Here is a 7,096-nt window from a genome sequence, read left to right as displayed (position 1 = left end):
TTCACAGATCCCACTAGGACCAAACACCATCACTTCTGTTTTATTTTCATTGAAATTTAAAAAGTTTAAGGTCATCCAGGTTTTAATGTCTTCAAGACACAACAGGAGTGGTTTGAGCGAGAAAGCATCCTTCTTCTTTAGTGGCATATATATCTGACTATTGTCAGTATAACAATGAAAGGAAATGCCACGCTTTCTAAGGATGGACCCCAGAGGCAGTAGATACAGTGAAAAAAGCAGGGGCCCTAAATTTGAACCCTGTGGAACCCCATATGACAGCGGACCCAAGCAGGACTCAGAACCACCAAGGCTTACACACCTAGTCCTGTCTGCCAGATAAGACCTGAGACGATCTAGAGCACTATCACAAATGCCTACTAGGTGTTGTAACTGAGCCACTAAGATGTTGTGGTCCTCAGTGTACTCAACAAACTGTCTGCTGACACATTGGGCTGACCTTCTGAATCACCAGCCCCGCCATGTAGTTACTGATACGTGTATCGTCACCACAGCAACCCATGCAAATATGTCTAGACACCTAAATCCAATCTGATCACGTGCAAATAACAGTATAATAACAGACAGTAAAGATCTTAATTGACCTTTGGCTAAGCCCCGCCCTAGAATGTAGATTGACCAATCACAACCAAGAGAGCTCCCACAGGGGTCCGACACTTTTTTCCACAGCGCTCCATTGACTTTAACGCAGGCGTCTCATATTTTCGGTCTCGGTAGGCTATACTGTCGGTATATATCCAGCATCCAGGGTATGGATCCCAATGATGTGCGCGCAAAACCCTGTGGAGCTAACCAAAACATCACCGTTACAGCTTAAGTTGCATAGTTGTTGATACGCACACGCTGAAGAAATACAACGTTATACGTGCGTAACGTTAGTCCGTTTGCTTCGTAATAACGATTATAGAAGTGAATAGAGACGTACCCAGCTTTGCATGAACAGTGTTGCTCCTTGATATTGATACCAGAGCCTTATAGATAACCAGAAAACCACAGCCCAGAAGAGAATGTCGGACGTAGCAACAGTAACTACCCACATAGCAGAGACATGTGGGCCAGATCTGGCTTGAAGCCGGCACAGGTGGCTTCGCTCGGCACTGGCATACGGCGTGTGAGCCGGACATGGCCCAGATGCGGCAAAGACGGCACTGTCTTGACTCCGGCAGACAGATGTGGGCCACTTGTGGAGAGCCAAATTCGGCCCACATATCAGCTTAGACCTCTGGGCCACATATGTGAGGCCGGACTCATGCCACCCTTAAAGTTATTTTTCGATATTTTTGAGTGAGTTGTTGTTTAACATCACGGATTTAATAAAAATAAATAAATAAAATATTATTATGATATATTATCGATGTCAATAAAAATCAACTATCACCCTTAACAATATCGTTCTTGTCGAAACAGGAGATATCACAGTTGATCTGAAATTTTAAAGTTAAACTTTGCAACAGCGGACTTTCAACGGTCAGCCAGCTATCCACTTTTTAAATTCATCAGCCAATCAACGGAAGTAACGTAAGTAACGTAACCGTCCAGGTGACTGACGCGACCAACGTCACTGTGGCCAGAGCTGATGGCTGCTGATGCACTCCGGTGAGACGGACAACAAAGACGTGGTAAGTGAAATGCATCCGTTTTATGTTTACGATAACATTTGTTATTGAGACAATGCGTTAGCAGTTGGCATACAAAGACAATTCCTGTCTGGAGTCTAGCCTGAATGTTAACAAGGGGCGCTAACGTTTAGCTATGTGGCTAACGGTTAGCTATGTGGCTAACGCGTGGTTAGCGTTAGCTAACGATTACCGTTAGCCTAAAATGCGGCTCAGGAAAGGATGGACTGCACTGTTTTGCTGTTAAACTTCCTTATTCGTTTTAAATAAGTGATATAGACGAACTTAACACAGTGGATGTTTTGCTGAAGGGGTCGTTTTCTTTTTTTCACGTTTTTTCCGGCTAGTTAAACATTAGTGCTACTACCATAGCTTCTGCTAGCTGACCGTTGGCGTGTTTTTTTCCGCTGGCCTGGCAATTGCAGATATATCGTGCTTCAATCCAAAAATAGCGTTTAAAAGGCAACTGTGGACTCGTAGAGTTTTATTTATGTATGTGTTTTTATTTTATTTTTTTGAGAATACGCTTCACAACTCATCCGAGTAGCTTCTTCAGTTCCAGGGGACTGGTGTGAAGTTTAAGGTTTAGGAACTTATACTGAAACTATTGTTTGTAAACCATAAAACGGGTCAGTTTGAATGTTGTGTTTACAAACCTGCAGACTCTATTTTCAAGAATCTTAGAGTTATTTTTATTGATTACATACTGCTACTGACTACTCAGTTTGTGTAACACTGTAAGTCCTTGTTTTGTACATTAATTAAACCAAGCAGATGTAGTGAAAACACTTATCTGACACCAGAATATTGTCATCACTATCAGTTTAATAGAATTACTGTAGCCATATTACCTAATGATACAAAAATGTTAATTTCCAATCATTTGTGTGTTTATGTTTCAGCTGCTGGTGGTGTAACTGACTAACATCTATAATATTCCCTCTCCTGATATTTTCATAAAGTATTCTGTCATTTGTGTTGCTTCTTCAGAGGACCATCCAATGTACTGGAGGAGGAGGGACAAGGAGGAACGATTCCTACCGTAGGTAAGCTCTTAAGTACCGTATTTTCCGGACTATAAGTCGCTCCGGAGTATAAATCGCACCAGCTAAAAAATGCATAATGAAGAAGAAAAAAACATATATAAGTCGCACTGGACTATAAGTCGCATTTTTGGGGGAAAATTTATTTGATAAAATCAGAGACCAAGAACACATTTCATCTTGAAAGGCAAGTTATAGTAATAACAATAGAATATCGAACAACGGGCTGAATAGGTGTCTGGTATGTTAACGTAACATATTAACAGCTATTCAGATAACTATAGCATAAACAACATAACATAACAAGTTTACCAAACTCTCGATCTCACTCCAAATCGCTAAATCCATTGAATTCTTCATCCTCTGTGTCAATACTACGCCGCCGCTATTACGCAGGAGTAAAAGGAGTAGCAGATACTGGCACGCAAGCGTAGAGCGCCCTCTCGCGGCTGTCTGTGTGAAAATAACGAACACGTGAAATTATATATTTTAATATATAAGTCGCACCTGAGTATAAGTCGCAGGGCCAGCCAAACCATGAAAAAAAGTGCGACTTATAGTCCGGAAAATACGGTAGATGTAACTGAGGTAAATGTGTTAGGGTTTTTGTAATACATGCTTTTGTGTAAAACAGTATTTTGTCATTTACATGAGGAATTGAGTTGGTGGTGGAGAATTTTGTAACCATTGATTCTATCAGTTAAACTAGCTCTCTTAAATGGTGGATAAAGATATTGTGTCCATCAGCGCAGTCTGTGGTGAGGGTTATTAGAAGGTAATGGCCTCCAAAGAACAAGCGAGGGCTGCCACTGCAGCTGCAGTATACACTAGAATTGTTCAGCAAGTTAACCCAGGCCTGCAAAATTAAATTGGCATTCCTAACCTATCCTATCCTTTTCTATTTTTTTACAGACTGCATCATGGGACCTTTAGACACAACCATACCTTGCCTTGTATACATACAGACTGCCCATGCTCTTTTAAAAACTGGAGTACCCTTCGCTGTCACTTATCAAGACAACATCCAGAAGTCGACTCGCCTAACTCACCACAAGTAACTCTCTTGTTCACCTGCCTATTGTGTCAAAGACCTGGATTCCTTAGTGAAAAGGAATTTTTTGAACTCATTGGTCATCATCTGAAGAATAATGTGACTGTAAAGTGTGTCTTTGCAGGGTGCGATCACCAAACAAATGTTTATGGGACTTTTGCGACACACAAACATAGAAGGCATGCTCCACATACTTCACAGGATTTCAAACTGTCAAAGGCAATTGATCGAACAGGAGGAACCACTTGTTTTTGAAGCCTCTGAAGAGGATAATGATGCACTGTGCACTTCATAAGCTGAAGTCCGACTTAGTTCTGTTATGTAAAATGCTGAGGTCAGGAGTCCCTGTCTTTTATTTTAATGTTAAGTGTTTTAAGAGAATACAGTAGAAGATTGTTCTTTGAAGGTGTTCTACACTGCACTTTAAGATTTGTTAAGTTTTTCAGTAATTAATTTTAATATTAAAATGTTTAAAACATTAAAATTAATTACAGAAACTAATGCTGAATACACATCCAACTGTTTGTATATGGCAGCAGTTTTGCAATAATAAATGTTTGAAATGAATACCTGTTTTCTTTATTATTCATGTCGATGCTAACTAATTATTTGAAGCACATTACACATTCAAATTATATAAAGGAAGAACTGGTCTGAATGAATAAAATAGAGTAACTCAACTCAAAATTCTTAATTTTTATATAAAGTGTTACCTATTTTAATTGCTTATGGTGTGGTTAATATGTTGATCTTTTTGACACTGGTTAAACTCAAATTTTTTGGTTTTTCTTGTAGACTTTACTTAATTTTTTAGCGTACAGTAAAATGCATAATTCTGACTTTTCCCAACTCAAAATACCAAGAAGTTCACAAAACTTGCAAAAAGTGGTTGGAAAATGTTGCCTTAATTTTTTTGAGTTGAATCTAGGTAACAGTTTTTACAGTGTACCAATCCACACTAGTGAGGAGTGGTTTAACTGCAGGCACATTTCCCAGGCAGCTCACATGCCCCCCCATTCCCGTTGTGTAGAGCCCTCATCTTGCAAGGACGCAGGGTGAAACCCCGGAAAGTTCCAGCATCCATAAACTTTTTCCTCACTGTATTGAATGGGCTCCGTGCTTTCATGGTTCCCGCTGATAAGTCTTGAGCAAAGAAGATCTTGTGGCCTTCGTGAGTGAGCGTGCGTTGTTTGGATGTGTTGAAGACGACCTCGCGGTCCTGAAACCTCAAGAAACGGATAATCACGGCCCTGCTCAGATCCGATCTTGGTCTTGCCAGAGTGTGATGCGCTCTTTCCAGGGTAAACGTCTTGGCGGCATCAAGCCCCAGCCAGTTCGGCAGCATATGCTGGACGTAGTCAATCATGGGCTGGGATTTTTCAGCGTTTTCAGGGAGCCCCACTAGTCTTAAGTTCTTTCTCCTGCCACGATTCTCTAAGTCTTCCGTCTTAGACTCCAAATAGGAGATGCGTTTAACGGCATCGGTCAGCTCCGTTTTCACACACTCCAGACTATCTTCGGTGTCCCCTATGCGGCCTTCGGCCTCCGTGAGCCGCTTAGCGTTAGCAGTAATATCTTGCTGAAGGTCCGCAAAACTCTTTTGCACAGCATCAACAGAGCGATTCATCTCAGCTATGCGTCTCTCGACGACATTGAGTGTTGCTCCGAAGCTATTTTAAATCTTTAAATGGTCTCGCTCCTCCTTACCTCTCTGAGCTTCTCCACCCTTACACTTCTGCTCTGTGTCTCAGGTCAGCTGATCAGCTGCTCCTAGAGGTACCAAGGTCTAAACAGAAGCTCAGAGGGGACAGAGCTTTCTCTGTTGCTGCTCCCAAATTGTGGAATGGCCTACCACTCCACATCAGACAAGCCTGCTCACTGTCCATTTTTAAAACTCGTCTTTTTTATTCCTTGGCCTTTAACCCAGCATGAGACTTTTTTTTCTGCTTTTGTTTAGTGCTTTGATTGTTTTTTTTATTGTTTTTATTGCTTTATTGTTTTTTTATAATTTTTACTGTTTTATTGTTTAGGCGGCTCAGTGGAGAGGTGGTTAGCACTGATGCCTCACAGGGAGTAGGTCCTGGGTTTGAATCCATGGGCCGACTGGGCCTTTCTGTGTGGAGTTTGCACAGGAATAAGCGGGTACAGAAGATGAATGAATGTTTTATTATTTTTAATAGTTTGTCTTACCAATGTACAGCACTTTGTTTTAGCTGTTGTTGTTTTTAAAGTGCTTTATAAATAAAGTTGAATTGAGTTGAGTTAAACGTGATAAAATGATGACACAGTGGACAGCCCTGGGGTATAAGGACACGACTTTAGGGCACACTACAGCTTCCAGTGAGCCCTCAACAACACACAAGCATGTAGAAGGCTTTTGAGGCCAACACGCTATAAAACATACAAACATATGGTTAATGAATTAACTGCATAACCTTTACCCTTGTAAGTGTTGTAAGGTGATTCGATTTCCTGCCCCGTCCACCTTGTGTTCCTTCTTTAAGGAAATTGAGCGTACCCGAGCTTATGTTAGTGTTTTGTGTGCTGCTGCACTGACAAGTTGTTGGAGCTGGAACTGTCCTGTCATCGCTTGTCCTCAGAGGTAGGCTTTCTTCTGATGTGCTGTTTAGTTTATCTTTTTTTTTTTTTTTTTTTAAAGTGAAACTTCAGTTTCAAACTGAGAGGACACCGAAAGACTTGTGAAAACATTTGACCGTTGCGTAGTTTAAACTCTCTAAGGGGTAAACACCTTCGAGAGTCTGTGAAGAGCGGCACGTCTGAAGATCAACTGATGATTCAACCATCCTGGTGATAACCAGATGATCATTGCACAATATGAAACCGGATGCATTATCATATGTGTATGTGAATAACAACTTGTAAAATAAGCAGCTTAGAGTAACTTTTATACTTCTGGAACCTTTTCTGAGCAAATACTACTGACTTCTCTGCTGTGTTCTTCAATACAAAAGTACAAAACAAAACAAATAAGGAAACAGTACAGTACTAAATGTATGAGTAAGTGCAGTAAGTATCAACTCAAGAATAAGTTAAAAAATAAATACTGTACTATAGTTGCAAGCTCAAGCAGAGTTGTAATTGCACAGTTATTCCAAAGTAAACATTAACTTTTATTGGACAGCAACAATGTTGCACACGGAAACAGTGATTTGAGTTGTGGTGTGTCTGTAGTGTTTTTGTTTTTTTGTTTTTTAATGTGGTAATTCCATCCTTTCACAACAGAGTTCATTTGTTTGTCAAATTGTTAAGCTGCATCTGATACCATTTTCTTTCTGGCATATAGGCATGAAGATTAGGAGCCATAGACCCTAAGTCATTAGCTATACCCCAATTAAGTCAGACTAAAT

This window comes from Chelon labrosus, assembly GCF_963514085.1.
Source record: "Chelon labrosus genome assembly, chromosome: 13".
Classification (NCBI taxonomy): domain Eukaryota; kingdom Metazoa; phylum Chordata; class Actinopteri; order Mugiliformes; family Mugilidae; genus Chelon; species Chelon labrosus.
Note: the sequence above shows the minus strand (reverse complement) of the source record.